Source organism: Delphinapterus leucas, chromosome X (assembly GCF_059928025.1).
Source record: "Delphinapterus leucas isolate spDelLeu-1000000601 "Yukka" chromosome X, BTC_Dleu_Yukka2, whole genome shotgun sequence".
NCBI classification, from domain to species: Eukaryota; Metazoa; Chordata; class Mammalia; order Artiodactyla; family Monodontidae; genus Delphinapterus; species Delphinapterus leucas.
In genome coordinates this window covers 86928050-86954281 of record NC_143150.1, presented here as the reverse complement: position 1 = coordinate 86954281, position 26232 = coordinate 86928050, and the positions used below count along the sequence as shown (strand labels likewise).

The 26232-nt window shown below is 47.9% G+C and overlaps 1 long non-coding RNA gene across 3 annotated transcripts; it reads left to right on the top strand.

Moving 5' to 3' along the window:
• Positions 1 to 1941: 1941 nt before the first annotated feature.
• On the top strand, positions 1942 to 25776 carry LOC149744319 (uncharacterized). Of its 3 annotated transcripts, none has more exons than XR_016391376.1 (4): positions 1942 to 2201; positions 8256 to 8530; positions 13514 to 18124; positions 19624 to 25772. It is a non-coding gene; the product is annotated as an uncharacterized LOC149744319 (long non-coding RNA). The 3 variants fall into 3 exon arrangements; XR_016391377.1 differs by having other exon boundaries at positions 1950 to 2201; positions 13514 to 13687; positions 19624 to 25776; XR_016391375.1 differs by lacking the exon at positions 19624 to 25772 and having other exon boundaries at positions 1945 to 2201; positions 13514 to 19617.
• The last annotated feature ends 456 nt before the right edge of the window (positions 25777 to 26232 follow it).

Below are 26232 nucleotides of genomic sequence, written 5' to 3'. Positions count from 1 at the left end.
GTATAACATGAACCACTCACCGTTTGTTTACAACCCAACCATCATCGACTCTTAATGGACATAAAGAGGTTTTACACAATTGTTTGCTACTATCTTCCTTCTACACACAACTCTGTGAATGTGTGTATTGATTATACATTTTTAAAGTGGAGCTGCTGGGTCAAAACTCAGTCATTCACCAATCATCCACTGAGCACCTACTATGTGCTGGGCACTGGGGAGACTGGCCGTACTAGACAAAAAAAAAGAGTCTCTGCCCTCACCGACCTAGCATTGTAAGGATTTTTCACTTTGATACATGCTGCCACGATGCTGTCCATCAGTGGTGCAGGAGAAGTAAAGCTTGTTTACTGGCTCCTCACATCACTCTTGGGGCAGACGCTCTGCTGCAGTGAACAGGATGCTTAGACCTTTGCTCCCTTCAAGATCTTCAGGGTCTGGCGATGAAGACTGTTCGTTTGGATGTGTTGGGGGGTAAGGAAGGAGGGAGAGAAGGGAAGGAACAGTTCACAAATAACGTGGTGGAGGGAGGTAGGAATCCTAGAGTCCACCACTTAGTTGTGTAGGAGGGACGCTGAGCCTGGTTAGAAATGCAAATTCTCGGGCCCCACCAAGGACCCACAGAATCAGAAACTCGGGGATGGGGGGTAGCAATCAGTGTTTTAACAAGCCCTCCAGGTGACTGCGATGCATGCTACAGTTTCACATTCACATTAGACCCACCAGAATAACCGCAGGACTGAAGTGAGAAACAGCACCTCCTCCCCCCACCGCCCCGGGGTATCACCTCCTTGGGGGTGTCCGGTTCACCCCTTCATTTCTACCTGGTCACATTCAGGTGGGGATGGCAACGGGGCGAGAGATTGGCTCCAGGATTGCGGGGCCAGAAAGCGTTCTGGGCGCTGATTGGTCGCCGCGAGATGGCCGGAATAAGCTCTTCCGGTGCGCAAAGCGGAGCCGGAAGTCCCGCTATTCCCTCCCCCTCCCCGCGCAAGGCGGTAGCCGAGTTGGAGTTCAGGGCGGGAGCGTGTTCGTGTGCGCGCTGGCATTTTCAGAATGTACATTTCTCTGAGTTGGCCCACTCCAGAACTGGCTGTCCCGACGGGCATAGCTAGAAAGGGCGAGGATTCCGCTAGGGTACATGTACGGGGTAACAGAACGGTGACAGAGCCCATGGTCTTTATCTCATGTAGTCAGTGTCCTTGGGACCCCTGGGAGATGTCCCCTTTCCTAACGGAACCGAAGGCACGGTAGTCCTTTCCACCGATTACAGTCAAGGACAGAGGCCTGCCCCTCACCAGGCCTTCTGATCCCAGTCTGGAGCTTTATCCCTCCTGCCCGTTGGGAGACTGTGGCTGGCTTGCCCCACTAGGCCTATCCTGTATTACCCAGGGAGGCACAAGCAATCACAAGGCCCAGCACAGAGAAAACTTATTGTAGTGCTCCCTGTTACAGTGGTGTCACTGCATGGAGGTAACTTTCCAAGTAGGAAGACTTTTTCCCAAATCCAAGACTCCAGAGAATTGCGAGGGTTTCATCCTAACTTTGTCCTCCCTCCCTTTGGGCACCGGCCAGCAATGGTCCGTGGGCATCTACATCCGCTGTTCCCCGATCCCACCACCAAGGGGCGCGCGAGATGAAACGGTTCTGTCGTGGAACGTACCACTGAGGGGTAGAGGGAAGTCCTTCGAGTCGGGAAGGAACCATTCGGGAGGGGGCGTCCGTTCTGGAATAATCCATTGAGCTCTGTGACAACACTGAGGGTCCCCTTACACCGCGTCGGGCATCGACCACGGGTCCCAGAGGAGGCACTCAGGGCGCCGCTGGGTCCATCCCCATTGTAACCGCTCCATCTTCCCGGCACATTCGAGGCCGATGGGACACCGGGTTCTCAGCCTGCAGCCTTCTTTTCTATCTACTCCAGGGTCACCCCTTCGTTTCTGCATGGTCACATCCAGGTGGGGAGAGCAACGGAGCAAGAGATTGGCTCCGGGATGCGTGTGTGGGGGGGGGTCGAAATCGAGAAAGCGTTCTGGGCGGCGATTGGTCGCCGCGAGATTGCCGGAATAAACTCTTCCGGGGTGTCAAGCGGCGCCGGAAATCCCGCTATTCCTGCCCCTCCCTCCTCGCCTGCCCAGTTCCCATTGGCTGTCTCTCTGGGACAGGCGCAGTGGTCGCCGAGTTGACGCTCAGGGTGAAAGGTGTGCGTGTGCGTGTGCGTGTGCGCGCGCGGGCATTTTCAGAGTGTACATTTTTCTGCGAGTTTGACTACTCCAAGACTGACTATCCGTAAGGGGCTGATTAGCTACCCGGGTCGGTGGCGAGGTTCGGCGCAGTCGCTGGCTGTGCAGGGTGACGGTGGTGGTGTCTTTCCGCGAGCTCTTACAGTCTTGTGTAGCCTTCACTCGGTCTGGAGCGTGTGGCACCGCAGGGTCAGTCGCGCAGATTCATATAATTAAGGCCAAGGAGGGGTCACCAAACTTTTTTGGTGTCTCTCCCTGGGAAGTAACGTGTGTCGTGCAGTTTGGAGATGTGTACCGCTACGTCTGACATCCCAGATGCTGTTTGAGTACATTTGGCGTCTGTGAGCATTTTGGGGAGTTTTTGGTGAATGGGATATTTTATCTGGGTGGGTTTTGTGAGCCATGGTACAAAGTCTGTAGGGATTTGTGTCCTTGTAGACCTGGGTGTGCATTTTCTGAGCTTTTGGGCATTAGAGTCACTGGGTGTTAGACCCTTATGTAGATGTCTGTACCCCAGCGTGTGAGGCCTTTGAACTGTTGTGATTCTGGGTCCCAAGGTGTGATGTCTCTGAGCTGCTTTAGGAAGGGGTTTGTCTAAAGGTGTAAAGTATCTGAGCTGTTTGGGGTCTTGTGTGTCAGTAGTAAAATCTCTTACCATTTTGGCTGTGAGGTCTCTGTCCAGGAACTGAGGGAGTTGGAAACCCGGCAGGTATGATTCCGAAGCCTGGAACCCGACGTGCTGATGGTGCGTTGTTGAGGGTGTCACTTGTCTCCTGGAGTCTCAGTACGTATCATAATTAATCAAATGGGGCCAGTGCCCACCTTGGAGGGTACCTGTGCATGTTAACAGTGTGTGTAAAGGGCCCGGCTCCCAGCTATGGTTCAGCAAATGTTTTCTGAGCACCTGCCATGTACGTGAGTACTATTCGAGGAGTTTGTGACAGGACAAAACTGACAAAGTCTCATTTCATAGAGTTGGTCAATAAGTAAATCAAGGGTGGCAGGTGCTATGTATGAAGAAAGATAGGGCTGGACCAGGGGAAAGGGTATGTGGAGATGATGTTATTATTTTATTCAAGGTAATCAGGGAAAGTCTCCCTGAAGGATGACGAATGAGCAGAGACCTGGAGGAAGTGAGGGAGCACGCCGTGGGATTTCCTGAAGGAAGAGCATTCCAGGCAGAGGGAACAGCAGGTGCCACAGTCCTGGCGGGGCAGTCTACTTGGCATGCTCCTGGATATCAAGGAGTCCTGTGATGCACTGGGTCCGGCACGTAGCACTCATTGAAAGGTGTCTGGTGCTGCTCTCTGTGTTTGTCCCACAATCTGTGGTCACCCCCATTTCACAGATGAAGGACCCGAGGCTCCAAGATGTGCCCTGCACCTTCTCTCCTGCTTACACCTGAAATTACTGAAGAGGGGTGAAACTTTCTAGTCCATCATGAGAGACAGAGGGCCTGAGTGTAAGAGCTGCAGGGAGGACACCATCCACACTGAATGTCAGCCAACCAGTGGAGATCAGTTATAATATGGGAATCATGCCCCTCATGACATTGCTACTCTTGATGGAGGGCAGGACTTAAGAATGAGAAAGGAACTGGGGCAAAGGAGAGAGGCAGGAAGGGGAAGCTGGAGGACAGTGAGAAAAAAACCCACTGGCTTCATCATATTGCTTGGATTTGGCCCAGTTCACCTTGATTAACTGATATATTCACTTTTCCCCTGTCCCTACCCTTTCTTTCCCTTCCCTTCTCTTCTCTTTTGTGCCTGAGCAGTTCAGTCCTAAAGCCATTAGGTGTTGCCGGGCAAGGCAAGTATATGCGTGTAGGGGCATCCCAATTTGGGAGGTCAGAGCCCAAGGTGGTAAGGAGGATATCCCTGGGGGTTCTCTGGGGAGGTGGCTAACTGGCTCAGGGATTCAGGCTTGAGTGAGGTGTGGAAGTCAAGGGCAGGGGATGGTTCAGCATAGCACGTGGGGAGGACCTCTTTGTGGAGGAGGGATGGCTTATATGCATTGGGATTTGTCAACTCAGTGAATATATAAGGATGGTGGGAGCCATGTCTGTCACTTTTGGAAGAGGGAATTTCCAATATGGAAAGGAGGTAAACTGGAACAACTTCTGAGGAGTTCTACTGGAATTAAAGGTCTCCGTGAGAACTCCTGGTTTTCAATAGGTATGTGTGCATATGTGGATAGATTGATATAGAAATATATGTGTGTGTGTGTGTGTGTGTATTGTGTTCACACATATATTCCAAACTTCCTGAAAACAGCAACATCCCAATGACAATAAGTACACCTACCGCTAGATCCTAGCTTCTGAATACCATTCTCCATTAAATGCTGGGTTCCCAGGCTGAGGAGAGAAAGGATTAATGAGCCTGGCTCAACTTGTCATGTCAGTAATAAGGGAAAGTTAAGGAATGATGGGGAGATGTCAGGGGGACACAGAATATAGCTGGAGGGCTCTCCCACCGGAAAAGCTGGGGACTCTTTTCTCTTTTCCAGCTTCTTTGAGGTATTATTGACATATAGCATGTAAGTTTAAGGTGCACAGTGTGATGATTTGATACACGTAGATAGGGCAAAACGATTACCACAATAAGGTTAGTTAGCACTCTATCCCCTCACAGAATTACCTTTTTAAAAATTGTGGTGATAACATTTCAGATCTACCCTCTTAGCTTTCAATATACGATACAGTTTTGTTCCTTATACTCAGCATGCTGTACATTAGATCCCCATAACTTATTCATCTTATAGCTGGAAGTTTGTACCGTTTGACCAACATTTCCCCCAGCCCCTGGCAACCGCCATTCTAAACTCTATTACTGTGAGTTGGACTTTTTTAGATTCTACATATAAGTAGAACATACAGTATGTCTTTCTCTCTTTCACTTACTTCGCTTAGCATAAAGCCTTCCAGGTCCATTCGTGTTGTTGCAAAAGGCAGGATTTTCTTCGTTTTTGTGGCTGAATAATATTCCGTTGTATATGTCACCACATTTTCTATATCCATTCATCCCCTCCATGGCCACTTAGTTGCTTACATATCTTGGTTGAAGCTGCATTGTAAATTGTGACGTTGGTGTTAGTCCTCCAACTTTGTTTTTCAAAATTATTTGGCTATTCTAGTTCCTTTGCCTTACCCCAGAAATTTTATCATCAGTTAGTCTATATGTACAAAAAAATCCGTGCCTGGATTTGTGATTGGAATTGTATGAAATTGATGGATCTATTTGGGGACTATTGACATCCTAATTATATTGAATTTCTCAACAGATGAATGCAGTATGTGTCTCCATTTTGTTAGGTCTTCTTATATTTCTTTTCCTCAGCATTTTGTAGTTTTGAGCATACAGATCCTGCTTATGTTTTGCTAGGTTTTGGGGGGAAGCTATTATAAATGGTATGCACAAGTCTTTTTTTTTTTTTAATTTCCTAATTGTTCATTGCTAGTACAGGCAAATATGCCTGATATTTTGGTGTTGAGCTTGTATCCTGCGACCTTGTTAAACTCACTTCTTAGTTATAGGAGTTTTTGTTAATAGATTTCATGGGATTTTCTAGGTAGATAATCATGTCATTGGTGGATGGGAGCAGTTTGATTTCCTCCTTCCCAATCTCTAAACCATTTGTTTCTTTTTCTTTTCTTACTGGAGTGGCTAGGACTTCCAGTACAATGTTGACTTATAGCTATCCTCCTGGCCTGGTTCCTGATCTTAGGGAGAAAGCATTTAGTCTCTCTCCATCAAGTAGGATGGAGGGGCGGGTATTTTTGTAGATGCTCTGTGTCAGGTTAAGAAAGCTCCCTTCTACTCCTGGTTAGCTGAATGTTTTCATCATGAACGACTGTTGAATTTTGTCAGATACTTTTTCTGCATCAACAGATAACGATCATGCGGTTCTTTATCTTTGGTATGCTACTATGCTGGCTTGATTGATGTTTTAATGCTGCACCAGCTTTGCATTTCGGGGATAAACCTCACTTGGTCGTGGTGTATTATTCTTTTTATATATTGAATTTGATTTGCTACTACTGTCTTTGTTTGACTTTGGTATCAGGGTAATGCTAATCTGAAAAAAGAATTCAACAAGTGTTCCCTCTCTTCTGTTTCCTTGAAGAGATTGCGTAGAATTGCTGTCATTGCTTCTTAAATGTTTGGCAGGATTTTCCAGGGGTACCATCTGGCCCTGGAGATTCCTTTTCTGTAAGTTTTTCAACTACAGACTCAATTTTAAAAATAGATGATCTGTTTCTTTTTGGCTGAGCTTTGATAGTTTGTTCCATTTCGCCTAAATTGCCAAAAGTAGTTATGTAGAATTATTCATAGAATCCTTTTAATTTCTGTGGGATCTGTAACCTATTTCATTCCTGATGTTGGTAAGTTGTGTCTTTAGTTATCATGCCTTTTTTTTTTTTTTTTTTTGTCTGTCTGGGTAGAAGTTTATGAATTTGTATTGACCTATTGAAAGAACCAGCTTTGGGTTTCGTTGATTAACTCTATTCTTTTTCTGATAACTGTTCCAATCTCTATTCCCCTTATTTGCTTGCTTTGAATTTATTTGGATTTTCTTTTTCTAGTTTCTTAAGGTGGAAGCTTTCTTATTGATTTGGGTTCTTTATTCTTTCTAATACAAGCATTTGATGCTGTACATTTACGGCTAAGCACTCCTGTACCTGCATCCTGCAGATTTTGGTAGGTTGTTTTTTCATTTTCATGTTGTTTAAATTAATTTGTAACTTTCCTTGATCCTTGCTCTTTGGTCCATGGATTATTTAGAAGTATGTGATTTAATTTCCTTGTGTTTGGAGATTTTCCTCCTAACTTTGGCTTACTTATCGGTGGTTTTTCTCTTTTGGTCAGACAACATTCTTTGTATGATTGCAGTTATCTTGCAATTGGTCATATTTGTTTTATGACCCAGGATATAGTCTACCTTGGTGAAACTTCCATATGCACTTGAAAAGAATGTGGTATATTCGGCTATTGTTATGTGGAGGGTTCTATACCTGTGAGAACATTCGGTTCACCCATGCATTCTAATTTGCTTTCTCTCCGTTCTGTGTATTACTGAGGTTGTTGAAGTCTCCAGCTGTTCTTGTAGATTTGTTTGTTTCAGTTCTTCCAGTTCTGACTTGGTCATGTATTTTGAAGCTTTGCTGTTGAGTACTGTGCAGGATAGAGTTAACATAGCAGGCCTGAGACTATAATCCTTAGAAGGGCTGGCTTGTTGGCCCTCACGTCGCGTCTGAGAACTTGGATTTCAAGAGGTTTCCCACCGTTGCCTCCTTCAGAAGTGTAGTTTACTCCTCCATCTGTCCAAACAGTATGTTTTATGCTAAACACCTGCTTTCCTCCTGGGAACCTGAAATCTTGATATGTGCTAGGCCCCGGGTTTCTCAGGAGCTTCCCTGGTGGACAGCATTTCACACACGTTGTCATGATCCGTTGCCGGAGGGACAAATTGCGTGATTATCTACTAGGAAAGGACTCTTGGAAGCTTGCGCTGGTTTCCTCCGGATGTTGCCCAGTGCACCTCTCCCCCTGGATGATTTGGCTTTGTATCCTTTTGCTGCAGTAAATCTTAGCCATGAGGATGACTATGTGCTAGGTCCTTGGGGTCCTCCTAGGAATTCATCAAAAGCAAGGGTTGTCTTGGGGCATCTGAAACAGTGGTGGCAGCTGTGGATTCACTAGCGAGACTGTGACTCGCTGAAATACGGTGAAAGCCTTGTTTGAGTAAAGGGAGGATGAAGCAGTAGGGATGACGATCCTTTTGTGCTCATTGACTGTGGATGTACCCGTGCTATGAAACAGCAGCTGAGCCACTGACTGTTGTGATAGGTGTTACTTACAGAATTTGAAAACAAAAGATCCAGATCCAGGGGAGGTAGCGCACTGCATCCTCGGCTGCTTCTGCTGTGCTGCCTGATGTGAGCGGGGTGGCGGGGGGTGGGGGTGGGGAGTGCAGCCAGCTCCTGACTTTGGTGTCTGTTATTTCCTCCAGGCCTGGGGGGAAAGGATGCAAACCTTACAAAAGGTGAACTCTGGGTCGGCCAAAAAATGTTAAAAGTTTGACTTGCTCTCTCCTACAAGCGGAAGAAAGCAAGTAAAATCAGGTTCTGGGCTGGAGAAAGCTTCAGATAAACTAGAGGCAAGAAGGGGAAAAAGGCCTGCAGGCTTTTCTTCAACTTGGCGGCGGCTGCTGCTGCTGCTGCTGCTGCTGCTGCAGCCCCTCCCAGCACTCGCGCCCGAGCTCCCCGGCCGCTGTGCGGTACCCTGGTGAGTGTCAGTTTACTGCTAGGCGTTTGAGTAAAGCGTCCCTGAGAGAGGGAAAAGGGGGAATTTTAAAAATGGCTTTGTACGTTGTGGCTGTTGCATCTGGATCTTTGAGACAACTGAGACGAGACGTTAGGCATATGACTCTTCAGTGCAAGAGAATGAGCTTTTCCAGCCTCCTCACGGGATCAGTGAGAGAGACAAAAGGACAGGAGGTTGTGTCAACCCATTTTGAAAATTTTTAAAAATTCACGATTTTGTCCTGGCCAGTTGCTAAACGTAATGTCTTTACAGTTAGATTATAAAACATGTTTTGCTATGAAAGTACTCTTGCCTACAGCCCTTCCATACAAAAGATTAGGGGGACATTAGGGGATAATTAAAGAAATGTAATTTTGGTTGTTTTGTTTTTGTGGTTTTTTGCGGTACGCGGGCCTCTCACTGTTGTGGCCTCTCCCGTTGCGGAGCACAGGCTCCGGACGCGCAGGCCCAGCGGCCATGGCCCATGGGCCCAGCCGCTCCGCGGCATGTGGGATCCTCCCAGAGCGGGGCACGAACCCGCGTCCCCTGCATCGGCAGGCGGACTCCCAACCACTGCGCCACCAGGGAAGCCCCGAAATGTAAAGTTTTGATTTCAGGATTGTACACAGTGATTGTATAACAATGGAGAACACACCACCCCTGGCACCTGGGGGGGGAAGTGTAGAGAGGGAGCGAGGGCATTAATGATCTTGTCTGTCCAAACTGTTCCTGGGAATTTTCTATGTTTCCTAAAGGAATACTCCCCGTGCAGCCTTCCAAGCTGCTGTGAGCACTTTTTCTTTTTCTTTTTGAATTTTACTTTATTTATTTTTTTTATACAGCAGGCTCTTATTAGTTATCTATTTTATACATATTAGTGTATATATGTCAATCCCAATCCAGTGAGCACTTTGAATGCAAACTGTCTGCTGAGGCTGCAGTCACACCTGAGGGAGCTCTGACTGTGGGACCGCAGGAGTGGCCCCAGCCCCTGGACGGTGCATGCAGAGCACCTCCAGGTGTCAGCCACCCTCGGAAAGAGGATGCGCTGGGGTCCCGGACAGACAGAACTGCTTGGAACGGGCTGCCTCCAGGCAGTGCCTCTGAAACTAAGGCCTCAGATGGATTATTCAAACTGGACAGGGAGTCCTAGGGGGGCAGGTCCCTGGGTGGGAGGCCACACTGGGGCCCCAGGGAGCTGTCCTACCTGCCTGATGTATGTCCTGCTCGGGGCAACCTAGCAGTTGTGAACCCTTTGTTTCTAGGGATACATGTATGCCTCGGAATTACCCTTCTTGTGTGTGAGCCCTGAATATCCCGACGCAGCCTCAGCCTGGACGAGTAGTGACCAGAGTATGCTGTGCCTGAATTGGTGCCTCAGGTGCCTCAGCTACAAAAGGTTCATACAAAAAACTAAGCAGCAAGGTTCCTGGCTTTCTAAGTTAGACCTTCATGGTTAATGACACCTGTATTTAAATGGCTGAGTCCTGGAACCCTAAGGGATGTAACTGACATCAGTACTGCAGTGTAGGCTGGTGTCACTGCGCTGCCTGGGTCCTAAGACCTGTGGCATTCCCCTCCCTCCCTCTGCAGACTGACATCCTTCTCGCTCGTCATTAAGACACTGGGTCCAGTCCTTCACCCGTTACGTCAGCTCCACAAGTGTGGACTGACTTTCTACCGTGTCTCAGGTCCTCTGCCCTGAGGACACCAGGATGAACGGGATGTGTTTCCAGCCTTCTGAGAAGGAGTTAAAAGTCTGGTGAGGGAGACAGACATGGAAGCAAAACCTCGGTGCCTCAAAGACAATGGGCTTATCTGGCTTTGTTCAGCAACCCATGGCAGATCACACTATGAGCATTTACCACGTAATTTTTCCCATCCATTAACAGCATATCCTGAAGATCCGTCTAGTCAGTACAGCTGGATTCCCCTCATTCCTGTAGGTGTGTACAACCTCAGCTACCAAGCGACACTGGTGTGTTGCATGAAGCTCAAGGCCAGTAAGAGAATTGCCTTCAGTATGTGTTCTCTAAAACACTCAAGGATTCTTTGTAAGTTTCCAGAGAAAGCAACATTCAGGCTTCCCTTAATTCACGGGGAAATTACAATTATGGAAAATCCACTTTATTTAACTCTCTGCTTAAAAGTGTTTGCCTCCCTGTAACCCTCAGCCCACAGATGCCGGTAGCTCCTCCCAATCATTTCAGCACCCAGACCTACCCTCTGAAACTTCCTGTCAGCTTCCACCTACTTACCAGGTGCACCATTGTGGTAGTAAACCACATAACATACTGGTTATCAACCACGAGAATAGGATTTTGTGAAGGTATCCCCAGACCTCTTATTCCCATCAAAAGGAAAGGAATGATATGGTCCACGTCAGGGTTTGGTCAGGGGAAGTAGCATGGAGTAGGACACAGGACTCCCCAGGAAGGATTCCAGACACCTTCCTCGTCTGTCTTGCTTTCTGTGACAAGATAATGGTTCAGGGACAGACGGGGTGTGAGGTAAGGCTTCGTTTCCAAGGTCAATCACTGCCGTGGGCATCAGTGTTTAGGATGGTTCTGTGGTCGTCATGGCTCTTGGCTCCCGGGTCTGGGGTCCTTCTCAGAGAGGACGAGCCCTCTCCAGGCTGCGTCACCAGAGTCACGGGCCAGGCGAGGGCTTTAAGCTACTAGGGAAGGCTGTCTGCTTCGGCACGGCAGATCAGATCAGAGGAGGACAGCTGAGAGGAGAAGAGGGGAGAAGATCTCCTCAGGTCAGGGGCAGGTGTCTGATCGGTGAAGGGAAGACATTTTTCCTAAATTCTGGTTGCTCTGGGCTTGTGTGGCATGGAGGGAGTGAGGGTGCAAGAGAGAAGCAGAGGCTGACTGGAGGTGTGGAGAATAGATCATATAACCTCATATCGTCTGTGTCCCACGGCCCCCGAGAAAAGCCCAGGCCATGTGGGATCTCAAAGGTCATCTCCTCTCACCACCTCCATCCACTGGCCATGAAGAGAATGGATCTGAGATAAACTGAAGCCTCAGAGAGACAGGCCAGTGGGGTGGTGATGTCTTCTCGGAAGATCCACTGCCCTGCCCGTGGTTTGACTCTCACGCTGTGTCCTTTACGTTCTCTCTCCTGTGCTCTCAGGTTGGTCTTCCCGACTGTGTGTTTATCCTGGGAAGAGTCAGTACATTGGAGACAGTCTCGCTACCAAAGGAGTTTATTAAAGTTCCTGAGAGTTTCCCAGGCAGAGTGAAAAAATCAAAGATTCTAGGGCACCGTTGTAGCCACACTAAATGAGATTCACTGAGTGCGGATCATGGAATCTGCATTTTTGGTGTTTGTTTTTTTTTTTATTTATAATTCCTCAGTTCTGACTGACATGGACAACTTGTCTGGGTACTACCAGAGCAGAGGAACGGTCTTATTTTCCCTACTGGCAGGTTTCTCTCTCCATCGGGAGCATGTGGAGGTGACAGAGGTTTGCTGCCTTCTCTGATGCACAAACCCAAGACCTTCAGGCTAGGAGACTGACATGCTGTCTGCTGTTCTAAGGAGGCTCTCAGATCATTGTTTCCACAAAACATCCTGATTCCAATCCTGTCAAGCCTCCATCTAAAAGATTTCTGAAGAAACCAGATTTCTATTTAGTGTGCAGTTCCATGCTGTAAGGTCAATTTGTGTTATGTGTTAGCTGTTTTTCTACATATTTTGCAGTAGCCATTGGACCTTGCCCTTGACTGAATAAATACAGAACACACTTGAGTTTTCCACAATGCCTCCACAGACCTGTGGCTCCACCCCTTACTGCTGGGTGACACTGAGCGGGCTACTTAGCATCTCTGTGCCTCAATTCCTCCATTAGTAACATGGAAACACTAGTTAGGAGTAAATGTAACTACTTCTTGGGGCAGCTTAGAGCACTGACCATGTTAAGACATGGGAAGTTGTCAGGACAGTGCTCATCATGTGACAAGTTCCTGGTGAATTCTAGCTGTTGTCATTACTGCTGTTAATATTGTTACCGTTCCCACATTTCCCTGGAGAGTGTTCCAGAGAGACAATGTCAAGACCACCTTTGGCTCACCACATGGACTTTGCACTATCACTTCAGCCCCTCAGGGACTCAAGAACTGAATGTATGGGGCATGGGTGTGGGTATGTGTGTGTGTGTGTGTGTGTGTGTGTGTGTGTGTGTGTGTGTATATTAGCATAATGAGTATTTAACTCTCCTTATGGGGATATTGTGAAGCCTAAATACAATGCTGGGGTTTCACCAGGGGCTCGTATGGAAAAGTTTAGTGCCTATTCTCTAGGAAATTAGAAGTCTAATGACCTCTTCGTATGATTTGTATAATGATGGGAAAGTAAGTGATCACTGGACGATTGTAGTAGAACATGAGTATATACATTTTAAAAAGCATTCCAGAGGGAAATTTAAAGGCCCAAGGACCTCATCATATAGCCCTTTTTGGGGGGGGGCATTATTTTTATGAAGCCTAATTCTCCTGTATCAAATTCTGAATATCTGAATCTGATGAAGATACAAAAGTATTAATACTCAAACTTTCATCCGTAGGACTTTATTTCTTGTGTAGTTTTCACATTGCCGGTTTTATGGTGTTTCTTATTTCTTCCACTAATATTCACGTTTTTTTAACCAAAGGGTGATGGTATGAATATTTTCTGAGTTACATCCTGAGGAGATGGTAAACAGTGTTTTTGGATGGAGAGTCTGAGGAGGGGGGCAAAGGGGAGAGAGAGTGGAGCGGGAGTGGTTGAGGAGAAAGCAATGGGGGCAGGGAGAGAGGGATATGAGTACAAGCAGAAACCAAAGTGAAGAGACACAGGAATAAAAGCTCACCCCTCTGGACTGTGTTTAACTCTCTATATGTATAAGTGTAATAAGGTCTCTGAGTACTCACAGCAACATTATGAGGTAAGCATTTTTAATGTTATCATCCCTTTTTGCAGATGAGGAAGCTTGAGACATGTAGAGGTTAACGGGTGAAGGAACTTGCCCAAAGTCACCTGGCCGGCAAGAACTGAGTCAGATTGCTACGCAGGCCTGAAAGAAACAGAGAGGTGTGGTATCTGACCCCCAAATCTGGAATACACTGCAGTGTCCAGCGTCCTCTGGATCAAAAGGCAAGTGAACATGTCCATCGGCATGAATCAGATTACCATGGATCTGTGTATGGATTGAGCATGATGTCTCCTAAGTGTGTGAAAGACCACGGGGTGTCGTGTCAATATGCACACGTCACAGAGAACAGTTCCTGGTCCATGTCAAGCTCTATACATGTCTTTGCTTCTACCGACATCAGTATCAGCATCCTCATCCTCATCATTATGGGAAGCAGCATAACCATACTATAATGATAAACAGAACAACAGACACAAAAGTATGAAGACATTACCTCCCCCCATCTCCTAATTTTTAAAAATGCAGAGAAAAAACCTGGAAGGCAGTAGACCACATATTAAGTGTTTTTCTCTTGAGTGTGAAATTCTAGATAATGCCCAAATAACCTTTTTTTTTTTTTTTTTTTTTTGTGGCCTCTCCCGTTGTGGAGCACAGGCTCCGGAGGCGCAGGCTCAGTGGCCATGGCTTATGGGCCTAGCCGCTCCACGGCATGTGGGATCTTCCCTGACCGGGGCACGAACCCGTGTCCCCTGCATCGGCAGGCGGACTCTCAACCACTGCACCACCAGGGAAGCCCCCAAATAACCTTTTAATGTGCTGTATCTTCATTGTTACGTAGCCAGTTTTTCCATTATAATTTAAAACTAGTTTTTCTGAAGACCTGTTCTCTTAGGTATCTTGACGTTTCATGATGAAAAAAAATTGTTTTGGTATCCTTGCCAAGTGAAAACCCAGTCAGCACACTTACGTGAGGAGTATGATCTTTGGTACAGTGGGGGGTGTGGGGTGTGGGGGGAGCAGAGAGGTCCTGATGGAAGGTTAGCTAAGTCTGCAAGCGTTGTGAAAAAGGCCACGGACAATATAAGCCCAAACCAAACAACAACTCACAGGTCCCTAGGAAGAGACTGGTGTTCTATCCACATAAGTGTCTGTATTAGGACTTCTTAGACCTTTGCTCTTTTGGCTCCCGTGGCGCAGTGGGGCAGCGTGTGGCGCTTGTAACGCAGTCCTGCTTTGACCCAGGCTGTGGATGAGAGTCGCAGCCTCCCCTGCAGCACCGCCCCCTTTTGTGGGCCAACTGGAGCACTTTTCTTGGTGCCTGGGAGCCTCCAGATTCAGAAGGGAAGGGAGACAGAAAATACGTAGCTCAGTAGGTAGATCCGACCCTCCCAGATAGAGCCATGCACAGCAAGTGAGATGCAGGTGCAGCTTGGTGCAGTAACCCGTTGGGAATTAGCAGAGTTGGATTGGGTGACTCAAGGAAGAGATGTGGACGTGAATGCAAAGGGGAGGAACCACATTAAGAGGGGTAAACAGCTATAATTCCCATTTCTGTAACAGGGTAGGGTACTCCATTATTGTTGGGAGAAGGCTCCCTGGTCTGAGCTCTGGGAGGGCGTCACGGCACTTTAGTGATGAGCGTTCTGAGGAACCGCCATCAACCCTAACCAGGGGGTGCTGAGTGTCTGAAGGCAGGAAGTCTCAGTCTTTACCCCTAACAGACACAAACAGCTTCTTAGCCCTGCTGAGAGTGGTGCTGTGGCACCTGAGGGAAGCTCAAAGTTGCCCTCTAGCAAAACTACCAGTGCTCCTTATGTCCTAATCCAGGTCAGGGTGGCTGCCCAGACACTGTGCACTGATCCGGATAAGTCTGATGGTAAGTGTGTGTGTGTGTGTGTGTGACAAACAGTGACTTTATTCATTGAATCGTTCACCAAGCTCCAACTATGGTCAAGGCACTGTGCTGGATGTCTGGGGATACATAAAAAACAAAAAAAAATGGTCAGCTGGGTATCTGCTCAGTCAGCTGACTGACAAGGACAAGGAGGGATCATAGATACTGAATGACAAGCCTGTGCCAGGCCTTAGAAGGAGTGAGAGGCAGGACGTGGGGGAAGAGCAGAGAGAGTCGAGGTGGAGCAAGCAAGGAACTAGGAGGACCGCGTGAGGGGCAGCTCCGAGTGAGACTGATGGCCTCACCTGGACTTGACATGCCCTTCCTAACTGAGCTCAGGTCCCTGACTCCATGGCCACCTGTGCTCTGGGCACAGCATCACAGACTCCACTAGCAGCCTGCGTTCATTCAACAGTCCATCGATTGGACACGTAGTTGCGGGGCCTACGCTGGGCACCAGCCACTTGGTACTTGGGAAACATTCAGTGAACTGACGGGTGCTTTAAGGATCTTGACCCAAGTTCCACTGTGAGGCCAGAACTGTGGCTGATGGGGCAACAGAGTGACCCACACGTGTGTAATGAACGTTGCAGCCTCTTTGGTTAGGAGTTTCCGGAATTAGGGATCGTATGAAAGATGCAATGCTCCTCCCCCCACCAAAGGGAAGAGAATCTGACTCGAGATATGCCCTGTTTACTCCATTCTCCTGTGTCATTTTTAACGCAGAAATAACTGGTCCAAGAAGAGCTACCCTTTATTGACCAAGTACATTTGAGTCGAGGTCCTTCATTCACTGAGGAAACAAGTTCGAAGCACCGACCAGACACTAGGTCTCCGCTACTGGGGCCAGTTTGGGGATGCAGGGATGATGGGGGCTGCAACCTGCAAGCAGATGACTGCCCCCTGTTGTGTGAGAAAAGCCATGGCAGGATTTAAATCATAGAACCCTAGGAACACAGAAGAGAGCCTCTGACCCCCTGCCATAGTGTGCGGGGTCGGGGGTCGGGGGTGTGTGGTGTGTGGGTGTTTGGTCAGGACACACTTCTCAGGGGTGGGGAGGTTCTTCAGGTGGCACTTCGATCACCCACAGTTTACAGACACAAGCTGAAGAGCAGAGACATGAACACGGGTGGAGCCAGATTTCCATTCTCAGTCTGTTGGCTCCAGACCACCATGGCAGCTGGGTCAGCTCCAGAGCTGTCATGCAGCCACTAAAAACACTTCCTCTGCCTCTCCTTGCCTCTCAGTTCCTTCCATCTGATAAATAGAGTGAGACTGGTGGAGATATAACTGGGGGAGGGTTGATTGCAAAGCCTCTCTGATATGGCAGAGTGCCCCCCCGCCACAGGGGAGGCTGAAGTCCTGCCCGGCCGTTGGCTCTGAGGCAATCCTTTTGCGCCGGTGGACTCCAGTTTCTTGGCTGCAAGGCAGCTCCTGCGAAGGCAAACACAGAGAGCGTCTTAGAACCTTTCAGGGTGGCTTTGCCCTACTGGGTTCCTGCATTTCACAGGTGGACATGGTATTGGGACAATGATGACTTTCCTGTCACGGAACAACATCTGCATCTCGGCACCTGAATCACAAGCCAAGTGGGTTGTCGTGACCGCAAAGAAGACGGGCTTTGCAGTCGGGCAGAACTAGGGCTTGACTGCCAGATCCAGCCTTTACTGCATCAGCGACCTAACCTCTTTGAGCTTGTTTCCTTGTCTATGGAAGGCGGGGGTTGATACTTCTCTGGATCTATGGGGAGTAAAACCGCATATGCCCGGCTCCCGTTAGCTCAGTAACTAGGCTCCGGGTGAACCATTTTACACTGCGCCCTGTGTTAGGGACACATCAGTGTGGACGCAAGCATGCCGGGGGCCTCTGGGCATCTACTCCACCCTCTGGCTGGGGTGGGGGTTGGGGTAGTGGCGGTGGAACTGGTGCCATTTCCATCTTTTTAATTGTCTTTACATATCAAAGGCACACACTTCATTTCATACTTAGGTGTGCTCTGCTCAGAGGAGTTGTACTGAATGAAGTCAGTCCTCACAGTTGAGTCTGTAACAGGCAGAACCAGCAGTGGGGACACCTAAGGAGTTGCAGGAAGGTGCTGTCAGATTCCCTAAGAGGGTCCCCATACTGAGCGCGCAGCTGATCCTTGCCTCCCTGATGACCACAGGGGACTAGTAAATCAAACCCTTGCATGGGGAGGACCCGTTAATATACTTTCTCCTGTCCTAACAGAAACTCGGACTATAAACTATAGTGAAAATCTCATCAAAACAAAGTCCATGGGTAGGGCAGTTCAAAGCCTGTTCAATTTACTGGGTCACAGATACCATAAAGTGACAGATTTTTTTTCCCGTTGTTCAGCTTATCCCTCCTCACTGTGAAGCAGGTGGTCACCCTGGATCCCTCTATGCTTCCAAAACTGTGGCCAAATTCCAAAGGTCATATTCAAAGGCAACAGTGGGCCCGTATAACATAAGGCGAGAGAGCTTTTCTGTCTGTATCCTGTTCTTAGCAAGGAAGCCTTTCCCAGAAAAACTCAGCCATCAGATTGCATTTCAAATCAGCTCACTGTGAACCACAGTAAAACGTGTGTCCGTGTGGGGAATTCATAATGAAATCTCCGTCACCTTCCATTCGGTAAAAATATCAAATCTGGTAACTGTGGCTTTTCATCCAGGTACTCCTCAGGAAAAATGGAAATTGCTCTACCCAGCCTGACAGCTGAACCTAAGAAGGAATCAGACAGATGAGGAGGGAGGAAGGGCATGTAAGATGGAGGGAACAGCACGTGTGAGGTTGTGAAATCTGTGGGTGGTGGGGGCCGGGAGGGGGCGGGCAGGGGGGGCGAGGGAGGACGAGTGTGAGCACACCAGCCATCTGATGAACAGAAAGAGGTCTGGGTGCGCTGGAATATCAAGTGGGGCTTGGAGCAGAAGGAGGGGGTCTGGTGAAGATCAGGCGTTTGGGGGCAGGCAAGGCCTGCTGTGCTTAGTCCAGGAGGCTGGACATTATCCTAAGAGCAGCGGGCAGCCCCTGCAGAGTTTTGAGCAGGGCTGTCATGCCCAAGTTAGGACTTAAGAAAGCTTCCTCAGGCAGTAGGATAGACAATGCGTTGGAAAACATCAGGATTGCTGGTGGTGGTCAAGGAGAGAGATGAGGGTGACGTGGAACTCACTGTGCCGATGGAGAGAAGTGTCAGGATCTTGCTTAGAAAGACTTAGGAGACAGAAAGGTGGGGCTTGATGACTGAGAGGGTGGTGAGAGAGAGGCAGCAGGCAAGGATGGCCTTAAGGATCTCTGGCCTAAGCAGCTGGGGAGAAGGCTGCCTTGCCCTGAGTTAGGCAACAGTAGAGGAGGTGCAGCTATGTGGGGAGGGGTTGTGGATGGGTTCAGTTTGGACTTGTTGAGTATTCCTTGCCTTTGGGGCTCAAACACGTATTACCTGAATGACTTGGGGTAGCTGACCTAACCTCTCTGTGCCCAAGATGCCTCAACTGTGATAGCAGGCTCAATGTAAAATAATCCTAGTTGATGAGGTGGGAAAGCAGAGACTACAGAGAAGCTAGGGGAGCTGCTCAGAGTCACACAGGCCGTCAGAGGAGGAGCAACCCACAAACCTAGGCATACTCGATTCAGAGCCCACACTCCTTATTTTTTTAATTAAATCCGACATACCATATTACATTAGTTTCAGGCGCACAACAAAGTGATTCCGCACTTTTAAACATTAGGAAATGAATAACACGATAAGTTTGGTTACCATCTGTCACCATACAGGCTATTACAATATTATTGACTATATTCCGTGTATGTACATTCCATCCCCGTGACTTATTTATTTTATAACTGGAAGTGTGTACCTCCTAATCCCTTCACCTATTTTACACAACTCCCCACCTGCTCCCCCTCTGGCAACCACCAGTTTGTTCTCTGTGTCTCTAACTCTGTTTCTGTTTTGTTCCCTGTGCTCACTTGTTTTGTTTTTGTGGTTCCACATACAAATAAAACCGTGTGGTATTTGTATCTCTCTGTCTGCCTTATTTCAGTTAGCATAATACCCTCTAGGTCCATCCATGTTGTCGAAAATGGCAAGATTTCATTCTTTTTTATTGCTGAGTAATATTCCATTGTGTATATGTATACCACTTCTTTTTTATCGATCCATCTATCAATGGGCACTTCCATATCTTGGCTAGGGTAAATAATGCTGCAGTGAACAGAGGGGTACATACAGCTTTTGTGATTAGTGTTTTTTGTTTTCTTCAGATAAATACCAAGAAGTGGAATTGGGGCTTCCCTGGTGGCGCAGTGGTTGAGTCCGCCTGCCGATGCAGGGGACACGGGTTCGTGCCCCGGTCCGGCAAGATCCCACATGCCGCGGAGCGGCTCGGCCCATGAGCCATGGCCGCTGAGCCTGCGCGTCCGGAGCCTGTGCTCCGCAACAGGAGAGGCCACAACAGTGAGAGGCCCGCGTACCGCAAAAAAAAAAAAAAAAAAAAGAAGTGGAATTGCTGGATCATATGGTAGTTCTAGTTTTAGGTTTTTTAGGAAACCCTCACTGTTTCCATAGTGGTTGCACCAATTTACATTCCCACCAACAGTGCATGAGGGTTTCCTTTTCTCCACATCCTCGCCCACATTTCTTACTTGTTGTCTTTTTGATAATAGCCACTTGACAGGTATGAGGAAGCACCTCATTGTGGTCTTGATTTTGCAATCCCTGATGATTAGTGATGTTGAGCATCTTTTCATATGCCTGTTGGCCATCTGTATTAATCTTCTTTGGAAAAATGTCTATTCAGTGTTTTGCCCCACTTTTTAATCGGGCTCTTGGTTTGTTTTTTGTTTTGTTTTGATAATTTCTGTGAGCCCTTTAGATGTTTTGGCTATCTACCTCTTTTCGGATATATCACTTGCTAATATCTTCTCCCATTCAGCAGGTTGCCTTTTTGTTTTGTTGCCGGTTTCCCCTGCTGTGGAAAAGCTTTTTAGTTTGATGTACTCCCGTTTGTCCATTTTTGCTTTTGCTGCCCTTGCCTGAGGAGACATATCCCAAAAATTATTGCTAAGACCAGTGTCAAAGAGCATACTTGGCTATGTTTTCTTCTAGGAGTTTTATGGTTTAAGGTCTTACAATTTAGGCTTTAATCCATTTTTTGTTTATTTTTGTATGTTGTGTAAGAAAGTGGTCCCGTTTTCCCAGAACCATTTATTGAAGAGGCAGCCTTTTCCCTAATGTATATTCTTGGCTCCTTTGTCATAGGGGTTTATTTCTGTCAGAGCCCACACTCTTAAGCATCCCCAACTGTTCTCTCCGTAAAGGCTGGGGAGAAGTGGGAAGAGCTGGTGACTTCAGTGTCCGTTCACAGCTGGTGACACCAAGTCTGGGTAAGATACATCATTGATCCTGCCCACAATGCACTGGGGCGGGGATAACCATCCCCACCTGGCACGAGTTCACCAGGGTGGTGATGTCATGGGCTCACTCCAGCAGCCAACCCAGGTCAATCCTGCCAACCACAATCAACCATTTAGCCAATCATGAAGGTCTTCACTGTATCCGTTACATCCCCCCACTCCACGCCAGGCTGGCTGTTGAGACAGGGAGGTGAGGAGGAATTGCAGAGCCAGTCCCTGCCCTTGGGAGTTGAGTCATTAATCAGACAGAGATCTGACACCCATAGATGTGGTGGCAAGTGCATCATTGATCCCCTGTGAGGCTGGGTTGCTAGGAGACGAGAGGAGTGACAAGGATCAGGGTGGGATGAAGTGGACATGGCGGCGGGGGTGGGGGGAGCGGAGCAGGGTATGCTGGGTACTTGCCGAGGCCAGTCCCAAGTGCAGAATTACCCACAGTCTGCATGAGGGCGCCTGGAGGATGGATGGGCGGGTGTAAATGAGGGAATCAGCAGCGCCACCCCATCCCCACCTCAAAGTCTGTATCCCCAACCTCTGTATTGGGTGTAGGTGGTCTGGGGGTCCCATCTGAGACAGCATACTCTCCCAAGTTACAGAGTAGGAGCCAGAATCCTGTGATGTCCAGACATGTCCAACATGTCAAATTCTAGGCCAGAGACCGAGCCACAGGCACCAAGAGGCCAGAAAATATTGGATGGGAGTTGGCTTAAAACGCAATGGCCGGTGCTTTGCGATGACCTAGAGGGGTGGGATAGGGAGGGTGGGAGGGAGGCTCAAGAGGGAGGGTATATGGGGACATATGTATGCATATGGCTGATTCACTTTGGTGTACAACAGAAACTAACACAGTATAGTGAAGCAATTATACTCCAATAAAGATCTATTTTAAAAAAGAAAAAAACCGCAATGGCCAAATAACAAATTGGAATGTACCTATAGCAAGTAAAGATATCGAATCATTCATTTAAAATCCTTCCCACAAAGGGAAGCCCTGGGCCTCCTGGTTTCACTGGTGAATTCTGTCAAATGTTTAAAGAAGAAATAATATCCATCCTTCACAGACTCTTCCTGAATAGACAGGAGGGAGGAGGGAGCATTTCCTAACTCATCCTGTGAGAACAGTATTACCCCACTACCAAAGCCAGACTTGACGTCACAAGAAAGCTATAGACCAATATCTATCATGAATAGTGATACATACATCCTCAACAAAATATTAGCAAACCAAATCCAGCAACATTTGCAAAGGGCTATGCAGGATTTATCCCAGGATTGCAATATTGGTTTAACATTCAACTTCAGTTAAGGCAAGCACCATGTTAATATAATGAAGGACAGAAACCACCTGTCACCTTGGTAGACAAAGAAAAAGCATTTGACACAATTCAAGACCCATTCATGATAAAAAAAAAAACGGTCAACCAACTCGGGATACAGGGGATCGTCCTCACCGTGCTGAAGGACATCCCCGAGAAACATCCAGCTCTCGTCCTGTCATGTTTACTAGTGTTAGAATGAATGCTTTCCTCTTGAGATCCAGGCCAAGGCAAGGATGTCTGCTTCAGCCACTTCTATCCCACATTGACTGAAGGTTCTAGCCTGTGCATCGTGCAAAACATGAACTTCTGCTTTCTGCTACAGCATGGGTGAGCCTCCAAAGCATTATGCTTAAGTGAAAGAACTCAGACACAAAAGGCCCCTTCCTGCAGGAGTCAGTTTATATGAAATGCTCAGAAAGGGCAAATCTACAGAGAGAGAAATTAGATTAGAGGATGCCTGGGCCTGGAGGTGCTATTGGGGATTGACGGCTGATGGGTACACGGAACCTCTTTGTGGTTCTGGCAATGTGCCACAACTGGATTATGGTGAGGGTTGCACAACTGCGTAAATTTACTAAAAGTCACTGCATTGGGTGCATTAAATGGGTGCGATTTGTGGTATGTATATTATACCTCCATAAAGCAGTTTAGGAAATGTAATGCAGATGTCCAAGTAAGTCATGCGGGAAAAGATATGCCATTGCTTTTGTCACAATGAGGAATCCCCCCCCCCTTCCATGTTCTGGGTCCGGCCTCCTCCATATGTGCTAGATGCTCCCTCCAGAAACAGTCACTGTGCGCGTCAGGACAGAATTGCTAGTGAGCACACATGTCTAGCGTGCCTCTGTGGGTTCATGCACAGGCGCCCTTTGTGTGACCACAAGTCAGTGGCTCTGGGCAGGCTCCCATAATCCATCCTGCGTCTGAAATTCTACTTAGCTGTTTTTCCATTCTTCTCCAATCTCATGGACCCAGCTTGCATTTCTCTGGTAACGGATCTCAGCCCTTAGCTCCAACTTCTGGTCACAGGAATACCTGTAGCCTGGGCATGAGGCCCCCTGCCTGAGCTCAGCATCCCAGGGAGGATGCTCAGCAGAGTGGTAACCAAGACAACGGAACCCCATCCAGCCTCCTTCTGCCCCCAGGACTGAGGTCCGTTCCCTCCCCTCCACCTGCCTGAGTGTCAGATAAGGAAGGGGACTTGGGGGCATGACACACAACCGAGTCATTGAAATTGTTCTAAATATGGCTGTGAAATAAATATGTCAAAAAGAGCTCTCAGGGGACGTCCGTGGTGGTCCGGTGGTTAAGAATCCGCCTTCCAGTGCAGGGGACGTGGGTTCGATCCCTGGTCGGGGAACTAAGATCCCACATGCCGCAGGACAACTAAGCCGGCGCGCCACAACAAAGAGCCCGCACGCCGCAACAAAAGATCCCGTGTGCGGCAACGAAGATCCCACGTGCCGCAACTAAGACCCGACGCAGCCAAATAAATAAATAAACAAACATTAAAAGAAAACAGATCTCAGAAGACACATTATAAAATTTTTTTTAAATTTCATTAGTAACAAACATGGTTCTGAAGCTCAAGATTCTATTTAAAACCAGGACAGGTGAAGCATCATGCAATTATGCTTCTCAACCTAAGCTGTGCATCAGATCTCCCCTGGAGAGGCTTTAAAAGCAGGACATCCCCCAGAGAGTCTTAAGTAGTAGGTCTGGAATGTGGCCCCAGCATGAGCATTATCTGAAAACTTCTCTTACGAAAGCCGAGATTGCAGCTGTGGAAACAGAACCATCCTTACAGGAGGAAATCATTTTAGATTTGAAATTTGAGACTCCTCTCTACAAGGAAAGCAGGTTTTCACCATGACCCGCTATGCTTCGCAGATATCTTAGGCTGAGGAAAGGGACAACGTGTCCAACGCTTGTTTTAAAACTGACCTCGTACTTGCTCTGCTCCATGTTCCTGAATCCAAAACTTTACAGTTAAAATCCTGCTTTTGCTAATGAAGCTTAGTACTTTTTAGTTCTTGCCAGGATCCCTTGTGCTTAGTTACTTGAAAACATTTCTGAAACATTGTGGAGCTAACTTCATGTGACAGATCAGAATAGTTCTTTGAAAATTAAAGGTGGCTGAGAATTGTAGCCGTTGATGCAGAAGGATCAGCTGTCGGCTTATCTGCTGAGTGTGCTGAGTTGCATTTTTAAACTTTTTAGTATAATTTATGTTATCAAATTAACTCCCGTGCTCAGGTAAAGACCAAATAGGACCAGGATGTTTATTGTGAAAAGCACAACTGAGCAATCCCTTGTTTCATGCACACCCATGAACACCCACCTGCACAAACGTTCTCTTTCAGGGATCTCTTCTGGATATTTATCTGCACATTCCCAAATGATGGGCTTACACTGCTATGTCCTGACTCATCGTCTTGCTAAAGACAAGGGTTTCAATCTATTAGGCGTGTTACAGTGCCCAGGTTCTCCTCGGAGATCCAAAACAGGGCGTAGGCCTGTGCTCAGGACCCGCTCAGAGTGTGTCTGCCAAGAACGAGGCCTCACAGAGGAAACGATCCACATCTGTGGCAACATGAAGATCACGGGTTAGCCTTTTCCAAAGCAGGTCCAGGGGAGTCATGGCGCGGTGGAGATCACACCCAGCAGCATCCCCGGGATTTTGGTTTAAGGAATTGGGTAGATGGCAGTGCCCATCCATGAGATGGGGACCATTGGTTTGGGGCCAGCAGCAGATTTGCAGGGCTTGTGGGAGGTCTGAGTGCAGATGTCCCATAGGTCTCGGCCTGTGCGGACTCTGGGGCCCAGCTGAGATTTCTTAGGTAGACTTGGTGATGGGCAAAGCCATCAGCGTACAGGGGGATACAGATGAAAACAAGTCAGATGGGTAAAAGCTCTGGGGGGTGATGTGGTCACCCAAAGATCATGTGTAGAATGGAAGAGCATGGGGCAGAGGTTGGAAACCAGAGGAAAAGAAAACCAAGATTTAGGAGGGGATCAAAGTAAATGGACAGACAGTGAGACTTAGAAGTAATGGACCGAGAGGTAGGAGGAAAGCCAGGATGAGCTGCTGTCACAGGAAAGCGTTTTTAAAAATGGAATGTCTCTGTGGCCAGTACAGCACCGGGTACTACGGTTTGGCACATGGAGCTCGTGGGAGATGTTAGCAAGGGGATGCCCCGTGGATGGGGCACATGGAGGAGGAATCGAGAGGTAACCAGATAAGGATGCTCCTGGAGCCTACACTTCCAAGAGGCTTGGCTGGAAAGGAATCAAAGACGCAGGGTAGTAGAAGCAGAGGGCTGTGTGCTTGCCAGGTATGTAATTTTCTGTTCCCCAAACCAAAAAGACCAGGATGCAGGTTCCAAAAATTCCTAAGAATCATCAGGACTGTTGAATAGATGACAGAGTCGAGAACTGGCATGATCCTCACAGGCGACTCTTCAAGTCGAGGAGTGGGGAGTGGTGGTCTCAAAGCAGCAGTGGAGTTGCAGGAAGACTTCCATCCTCCCCCTCCAGGCCCCACTCTTGCCTCTGCGACCCATGGTCACAAGAGGAGCTGGTGGGGAGGGGTTGCTGAGATCACAGACTCATTCATGCTCCTCAGACTCCACGGGCACTTTGGTGTATTTATTCTCCCTGGCTGATCTGATCTTCATCACGAGTGTCCACCCTCCAAACTGGTTAGTAAAGGGAGAAAAAAACCCCACTGACTGAATTTACTTCTAATCTGGACAGTGTGGTTGGATGCAATAAAGTGAATGGTCCACATGTACAAATGCTCAGTCTGTTTTGGTGAAAATGCTCAGTCTCACATTTCCACCCCACCTCTCTTCTTTCCAAGATGGGGAAAGGGTATGTTTGTCGTACATCTGGCAGTAATGTGGGAAGGGTATCTACGACAGGACACACCTGTGTTGCTCACAGTGGCCTGGGTGGTCCCTGAGGGAAGGACAGCTCTCCTCTCCCGGGTCCAGCTGGCGATGCTGACCTGCACCGCCCATGGGTGGGGCTGGTGAAACTTGCATTTTTGTCTCTCTCTTCTTGGTGGGGAACCGGTGCTCCCTGGCTGACTCAGCCTCAGCTCACTCTGCTGGCATCTGCAGACCCCTCTGAATCT